Below are 9,470 nucleotides of genomic sequence, written 5' to 3'. Positions count from 1 at the left end.
GTTGGATTGATATTCACCACAATATTTAGAGTTGGGTTTAGAATAGATTCCTTCAGGGAACACATACATAAATTACTAGTCGCTTCTGCTCCACTAATCATGAGGGGCTGGTCTCGGGTGAATTCCTACTCCACCCCTAGTGATCTACGTGTCACGTGCTTGTGCCACCTGTGACACGACCGCGCCCCTCCTGTCAGCGGAATCACTGCCACCTGTCGCCGGCTCATTGAGTGCGCAGCCAGCGCAAACCCGCACGTCAGAATACGCGCTCAAATTCCAGACGTTGGCTGGCAGCAGTGGATGGAACACGCCGGCGCTCGTTAGTACCTTCCTCAACGGGCTCGCTCAATATATCAAGGACGAATTGGTACCCTACGATCGCCCTCTGACACACTCTTGAAGACCAAATGTGTAAACCTGGTTCACTGCTCCACAGCCAAGACAAACCCCACGGTGCTCTTCCTTAATCTGAGATTTGACTTCTTGATAGACCCTCATCTGCAGCACCATTGATTGAACCTTACCCTGATCCACCTGTAGTGGGAACACACCCTTAGGACCACTTTCTTAAAAAGTCTTTCCACCACCTATTATTAAATTGAAATCCCCCAGCAAAACACGAACCCCTCCCGCAGGTGGAGGGAGGCTACCCCCTTGTCTGGCGGGGTGTACCCCAATGTACAGGCACCAAGCCAGGAAGCTATAAGTATCCCTGTAGCTGTTTGAAGCCTCTCGCCGTGGGTGTACAAGTGTCCTAATCTTCTCGAGAGGACTGATACCAGAGCCCGGACCGTGTGTGTACGCAAATTTGACCTCTGAGCTCGGGCTCGTTCCCATTTCTCGTTTCTCATCTCTCGAGCCAGCTTCTGTAGCCGGGGATTGGCCTGCCAGGTTACCCTTATTTTGGCCACCCGCCAGCTCTCTTTTCACCCGAGCCTCATCTCCAAGTTTGGCTCAAGAGGGGTACTCGGGTAACCATTAACATTAATTGTATTCATCATGGGATTTTTTTGTGCAATGCTGTTTGGTCCTTCACCGAGGACTTGTCTGCCATGGGTGATCCTCGCAGGGGCACAAAGCACCAGACACATCTCGGACGATAAATTGGGACACACAAACCCCTCCAACACGATCAAGTGACTGCTCATGAAGAGGATGTAGGAACATAGGAAGTTCACTTTAGATCCAGACTGATGTGAACGGACCTACCTACACAGACTGTGAATGTTAATTTGGCCAAAATCTGCTGTTGTCAAACAGCATCACAGTGTCCAAGGTAGGCCCTGGATTGCTTTTCTAAACCCAAAAGTCATATTTCTTTTAGATGATGTCCTTTGGGCAGTAAGAATCTATGAGGCAGGTATATTAAAAGGTCAAAATGATGGATTACTTGATATTGTCAGTATATAGTAGAACCATATGGTGCACAGTGGTGCAAACACACATTCTCTCGTGGGAATTTTTGCTCTTCTCACATATTAATTTCCTCTTATTCACTCTTTTCTTCATCACTCAAACACAGCATGCTTAATTATGCTGCACTTTGCATATAACACTATCATCATTTTGGCACTTATTCAGTTTTGCACTTACACACCGGCACTTCTTTATCATTACATAACACCCCCCCCCCCCACACACACACACACACACACTTATCAACCTCCTATTATTTAGAGAGGTGTACTGTGAGTGCAGTTTTGATATTAGTCTCATTAAAGCAGGCACTAATTGCTGGCTTGAGAGACAACACAGGCAACCTTCATCAGAGGAATTTTTGAAAATTAACTCCATAGAGACACCGCTGCTTGTCACTGCATTGAAGTGTGAAGTCTCATTCTGCACACAGATATATAAGTACAGGACACAAAGATACCGTACAAACAAACACAACCCACTATACGATTAATAATAAACTTCTCTCGTCTATTCTTCTGGCATTGAGGTGCCTGTTTTTGAGAAAACACATTGTCACCGCACATTTGAACTCTGTTCTTTGTGTGCAAATTATGAATAATAAAGCAGATGTTTAATTAATTGCCATGGTGGTCTTTGGTGCCTCTCCAGCAGCTAACTAGGTCACATTTGATCAAGCATTTCCTGCTGATCCGTCCAGCATTCAAACCCCTAATAATAGAAAAATGTTCTGAGAATGCCCTGGTATGACATTCCATGAAAATAATCCAGGAAATGCAGAGTATTTTAATATTTGATTCATTTACATTTCAGTTTAATTCTATTCAATTACAGATCTTCTTGAAAAGACAATGGTGTCGTTCTTTTGTGATTTCTGATTAGGAATGAGCCGAAATTAATATGTTTCACTATTAATTACCCCGTTGTACGCTATGTCACCTCAATTTAGGAATCTTTTAATTGAACCGTAAGGAATCGAAATCTCTGTGAATGCGCCTAACATTTAAATAAAATACTCATCTGTCATCTTTTGTTAAAGTTACTTCCACTGACACAAGCTTTCAAAATCCATTATCTGAAATTCCTGATGTCCATATGGTGAACATGAATGGGGAAGATTGAAGGGATTATTTGTACAATTTTGAGGAAGCCTTCGGGTGCCTTAATTTGAATAGCAGACAATCAACCATTACTACATATTCAACCTTATTCATGATTTGACTGGTATGAAAAAAATTGTTTCCCTTGTATTATCGCTGTCTGAGTTTAAAAAAATGCTAAACGTCTTCAGTTCCTAATAAAAAGAAAACACTGCATGAGTTAGGACTCAATCCGATCGATCAATCTCAATCAACAATCTCTCAATCTCTCAATCAATCTCTCAATGTAAAGAACACTAAAACAAGAGCCATGAAACAGAACGAGAGGAAGAAATAAATACTAGCAACAAAACAAGTAAGAATCCACTAAGCCGTCCATCACAGATGAGCTTGGAGACTATTGCAGCTGATATTGGGTGAGAGGCAATGCACACTGAAATGGTTGCTATGGCAAACACAGAGCACATAAAAATAAACTTAACCCCCTACTCCATTTTATTTATAGAGCACTTTAAAGCCACCACCACTGCATACAAAGCACTGTTCATGGAGCAAAATTAAGTCACACAACAACAAACACAGGCAAAACAAATTAATAACAAAGGCAATAAAAACACATAAAATCAAACTAAAAAGTCTATGTCTAAGTCTGTGCAAAAACCAAAGGCAATAAAAGCATTTTAAGACAAGTTTAAAAGGCATCTTTAGCGGGACAGCATTCCCATTGCCGTTCCTAAGCAATTTGGCACCCGAGGCAGGATTTCCAGCAGTGGGAGTGCGGACTGCGCACCCACATCTTCACCTTAATCCCCACCTTTGTACGAGCATCTTGAGTTTGTGTCTTCGGTCACTAGTGGGCACAGCAAAACACATTGTCTCGTTCCCATAGAGACGACCTCGCTGAGTCCCAAACAGTGGCATGAATGCAGTCATGTGACTGAGGGGGTGAGGGAGATAAGGAAGTGTCCAGTAGCATTGACATCTATGAGATAAAGGTCCAAGATAACGGTTGTTTTGGGAACAAGCTTTCAGTCAGCTTGAGTCTTTCACGGCTAACAATAAGCCGAAATGGTGATCAATTCTTAGACGTGAGCCATCAATGACATGTCTGTGGATATGCTATGAAAGATAATATCATCATTCACACAATCTCCCTGTCACATTAGGGGATTTTAGGTAGTCTTAAATCAGCTTGTTATTTTGCCAAAGCGTTTTGTTATGCTTGCACGATTTTGTCAAAATATTCAAAATAATAATACAGAATGACTCTCGTCTAGATGTGCGAATGTGAGTGTGTGTGCGTTTCTGTGAATGTGTGCGTGCGCGCGTGTGTGTGTGTGTGTGTGCATGTGCGTGTGTGTGTGCTTGTGCAAGTGCATGTTTATTTTGGTATGCACATTTTTAGTTTGGTCACATATTTTGATCGAGCCTGCATGTCGTTCATACATAACTATATTCAGTGATTGCTCACGTTTTGAGAAAAAAAAAGATTGAACATGTCGTATGCAATCGATGCAAAAGGTACACTTTTGAGTCATAAACATAAGTCATTATAGAGTTTCGATCTTAGTTCTGTGCCTCCCTGTGTGGAGTTTGCATGTACTCCCTGTGCCTGTGTGGGATCTCTCCGGGTACTCCAGCTCTGGGTGTCACCCCCCCACTGGCCGATGAAGGCTGGGATAGGCTCAGGCTCACATGCGACACCCGTGGAGACAAGCGGTATGGAATAAGGATGGCAGGATAAAATAGTTCAACAAATGTAATTTTGCGTGTGATATTTTAACTGTGAGCAAATGAGTAAATCAGAGATGGCAAAGAGGAAAACATGATTGGAGGTACAGTTCAGTCTAACCATTAATACGTTGTTTCAGTTATGATATTTTTAGGCAAAAGTGTTTCTCATTGAAAGAGGTCGTAGGAAGACGCCAAATTTGACAAATAATTTTGTGACATCGGTTGACTTTCGTCCAAATTGTTCTACATGGAGATGGAGCAGTAAAAATCTGGCTCAAATCTTCAAGACATCATTGCTAGCTGGACTGGAATGTCTTATGATCCGCCTGCAGTCCTAAACAGAATGAGAATGGTTTAATGTAAGATTAAATTGTGCATGTTTCAATTTGTGCAGTAATCTCCAATTAAGTACTCCTGCTAATGCTTCTCATGAAATTTGAAGGACCGGTACGTGAGAGCTCCAGGGTATCAGATCACGTTGTTGTCTGGATTAATGTTTTGTCTCACCTGTCAACAACACACCCTCTTTGAGCATTCTTTGCACCTCAGTATGTGTGTATCACTGTGTATTTAAACTCATTAGTCGTGCATTAGCTATTTTTTGTTTCACACAAAACCCATTTTGCAGACTAACTAGAAGGAAAAATTATTTACATCTAATTTACGTTGAATTTTTTATTTATTTGTTTGTTTTAAATAACAGAAAGTTCTTAAAGAAGACAACCTGACCTGCATAATTCTTAGTGGCACTTTTACACGGTCATGGAATCAATTATTCATATCATAATATTGATTAGTGCAGACTTGAGAGTGCTCAGTAAAGCCATCATGTGAATACCGCAGGCTTCTCCAAGATAATCACTCACTGTATTTTCACAAGGAATTTGATTATTAGAGTTATAAATCAGTCTGAAGTTGACAGGGATGTTGAGTGTGAGTCTTTGTCACAAACCTCATTTTGGTGCTTTTGAATTATAGCATCTATTTTTTACTGATGGAATTACAGTACTGTGAGATTTTAGAGTCTGAAAATATTGATGTAATTCATGTGTTGATGGTGTATATTAAATATTTTACTGTCTAATTTTGAATATTTTGCTCGATAATAACCAGCTCAAGGGTTGGAAATAAGCAGCATGAGACACATTACATAATGATAAATGGTTGCAGTCACAAGCACAGACACTGCAACCAGACAAAAAATGTATTACCATGACCTATGTCCCAACATAGATTAGTGCAGGAATGTAGCTTCATAGCCAATCACTCAGTCCTAACCTATTGCTCTGCGTCATGCTGCTTAAACATAGCTTTACATCCTTTGCCAAGCACCTATCTCCTTACCTGTATTAACACAACAAATTTGATTAGATTTTTTCTATTGGGGATCCTGTTCCCTAATGTGCTTCAGTTATCCTTCGTACTGGCTGCAGAAATGGCAATAATGTCTCCCACCACATTACCAGTGTGCTCCAACTGCTCTTGCAAGTCGCAGTACTAACATATTACTAGAACTTGCTTTTCTTTTCAATATTATGCTGTGTAGAGTAATGAATTACTGAAGTTTAAATTGCTTTTAAGTACTTTTTCTTTTAATCTGGTTTCATTCAGTTAATTGTCGCACACATGGACGCGAATCACTCCACGCATGCGGGGAGTTTGTTGTCAAAATAATACATTTACTGAAACACACAGCACAACAGCAGCAGTTATGGTCAAGACCCGGCGAAACTCCCGCTCATTGTCTCCTAACTTCCGGGTACAGAGGATCTGTTATAAACATCACACACTGTCCATGTTACACGTAAAACAATAACCAAACCTAATAAATGAATCATTCTTTTTATTCAGTTTGACAGTGCAGGCAGGCCATAAATAATAGATTATAAGACCGAAGCTGCAGGCCGTATGAAATCTGACCGGGGGCCGTATTTGGCCCGCGGGCCGGAGTTTGGACATCACTGCTATAGCTGAAAGTGTGTGAAAGCTATTCACGACGCTGCACTATCTACGGTGCAGAGCTATCCATAGCATTGAGCCACACAGGATGGAGTTTTCCATGGTGCTGCACTATATACGGCGCGGATCTGTCCGCGGTCCTGATCGTTTGTCCATGGTGCTCAACGCAGCCTGAAAATGCTATTGGAGCAATAGCAACCAAATGTTGCAGGTGATCATTTCTTCATGTGCCTTGGTCAAATCGGCACTCTGAAGTCCCCAAAATGCCAACCTAACCACAGTGAACGGAGGTGGACTAGGCTACAGCAGATGCCGGCTCATTAGGTCAAGGGGCTCCTCTGACTTGTGCTGATGCCTGCTACTTGGATCTGTGTTGTGCGTGCGTCTCGGCGCATGGACAATAAGAATGGCCGACCTAGCTACAGTAATGAGGATCTTTAACTATATGCTTTGGCCTGTGTGTTATGTATGTTAAATGCTTCAACGCTATGGTGGGAGAGCACTACTTCTGGATCAATAAGATTTTTTTTCTTTATATAAATTTTGGAATAAACATTTGGTACAATAAATTAATTCCAAACTGTACACCATAAATAAAATGATCAACATACTCTAATTAATTTACACACAAGTAATAGTGATAATTGAATTATAATTGATAATTTGTCTCACAAAATCGCTAGCTAGCTCAAAATACAAAGTGGTAATGTATATTATAAAACATTTTTATGATTTTTTTTGTGTAGCCAATGTTTATTGAGAGATCTGCTGCACAGCACTTATGAGACAGCCAAAATGGTATGAACCATTCATCCATTCAAAAGACGGCTCAGAATGACCCATGTAAGCACACAGACTTGAACCAACCCAGGATTAATGAAATAAATGACGCTGTTTTTATTGCAAGGTTTAGTCATTGCTACACACGGGCTTTCCCGGTGGTTACATTTATGGGTAAAAAATAGAAATGATTCCGCATGGGACAAAAGCATGAAACAGAACGGATATATTGCAGTTTGCTGCATTATTGATTAGAACACTCCCCAGGGTATGTGATACAGCCTAGCTGGGTCAATTTTTGTCTCTTGATTCCCAAGCACATACTTTCCTCATTGCTGTGATGCACTTTATTCAATGTTTGTGTCTGTGTGTGTGTACAATTAAAACTAACTCTTTTGTGGACGGCATAAATGTGTATGGCTTAATTATTTTGTATAACAATTTTATGAGTTCAGTAACATTAAACAGTTTTCCTTTGGACTTATATTTAGTTACGTCTAAATCAAACTTTGATGTCTAAGTAAAACCATTTCTAAATAATTTTTCACAATCTAATCAAGTACATTGTCCCATTTTAAATAGCAGAGTTTAAATGAACTACATGTAACACATTTTAGAGCGTAGTCGAGGAGACAAGAGTGATGTCAGCACAAGTATGCAGGGAATTAGCTGCTGTATTGATTACAAGTTTGGAGACTCCATGCTGACAGGCACACTGCTGGAACCAAGCAAAGCAAAAGCTGACTATAGAAAATATTGATGCTACACACCAAGAGCATATAAGTGTAACTGTGCATTTGCAAACAAAGTGGATAAATACCACACGTTATAATGGTAAAAACTGATAGTGTGTATGTGTGTCCATTTTGTCAAAAGTTATAACAGAATTCTCCTGTTGCCCGTGCTTTTAAAAATGTCAACGACTTCATATCAGTTGATTGGAATGTCCTTCTCAATTGCCATTAAAAGAAGCTCTGAGAACTTCTCCTCTTGGATAAGGGTGCACATTTTTGTTTTAAATAGCTTTAATATATCAAAGGAACGTTCCACATTTGCTTTAGACACTGAAAATGTGCCGTACGTCTTCAGCAGCTCAGTGCAGTTAGATGTGCATTGTTTTTTTAGATCAGGGAAAGATTAGATGTCACACTGACTGATGAACGGAATGTGTATGACAAGTTCCATCTCGAATTTTTCTTCCTCTTTAATGTTGGCATAGTTAATTTGTATTTTGCAATTTCCCTGTTGGAATTCTTGCTGTTTTTTCTGGGACTGTCAGGGAATTCATGTCTCATGTAGAATTATTTTTTCCTCCAAAGCGTCTCTGAAGCTCTTGTCAGTGCGGCCACTGAAAAGTAATACACTTTAACACAGGAATACTCTTACACAGTAGAGAAAGTCTGGTTAGCAGTTGCTGTTGTGGCAGTAATCTTTAACGCTGATGAATTTTCCTCCTATGGCTTTACCTGGAATCTGAAGTACAGGCCCACTGATGCAGCCATCTCTGAAGCCTGTTTATAGATTTGCTCAAACTCTTCCTCTGTTCTATTGTTGGAAACACTTTGAAAAACTCCCCCCAATTTTTTTTATGGTGCAGCCGGGGTCCATGTCTTTCTGCTGCAAAGCAACAGAGGCAATTTCAGTGACCTCAAAGATTGGACAGGTCATCATATTTTCCATAGGTATAAATGTGAGTGAGTCATCATCACAAATAGACATTATTACTAAAATAAACACTTGTTAATTTGATAGTTGCAGTCAACTATGTTCTAGATATGAGTACAAATTACATTTACACACAACTTTATAATCCCTAACATTTTTTAAACAAACATGTTTGCACTCTGGTGGTGGTATTTGCTAGATATGTAAACATATGGCTGCTTTAGAAGATGTCCTTCATAATTAGTTGAGGCCACATCTCTGTGATTACTTGGGGACAAACATTTTCATGTCCTCAAGGCTTAGCATCTAAAGGTACTGACCTATTGAGTTTTGCAGGGTAGCTATGGTGAGCCGTTTGATCATAAAGATTGCTGAGACATTTTTTTTCACCTGTGTACATTTTCCATCTGCAGTGCATTAGTATGAAATGATATAAGTTAGTCTACCAGTGTGATGGATTATAATTTCAAATGAGTTTCAAGAGTTTGAAATAGATTTGTCAGACTGTAAAATCCCATTAGCTTTTGCAGCACTGAAGCACTAAACACATCTCCAAGTAAATTATTCCAAGAGCTCTTGGCACCAGCAACCACAATATGTGTCATGTGAATATATATTACTTCCCACATCTTTGCTCACAAACAGGCACGACGTGAGAAACACTTCTCTGTTCCAACTTTGGTCTGTAGCCAGGCGGCATCCTTGAATTGGAATGTAAAAACATTGGACATTGAAATAATAAGATGGTATATGCACCACAAGTTCAGTGAAGGGGCAATGATATGCTACGTACTAAACGATTTGCCTGCCGTGAGA

Source organism: Syngnathus scovelli, chromosome 1 (assembly GCF_024217435.2).
Source record: "Syngnathus scovelli strain Florida chromosome 1, RoL_Ssco_1.2, whole genome shotgun sequence".
NCBI classification, from domain to species: Eukaryota; Metazoa; Chordata; class Actinopteri; order Syngnathiformes; family Syngnathidae; genus Syngnathus; species Syngnathus scovelli.
Note: the sequence above shows the minus strand (reverse complement) of the source record.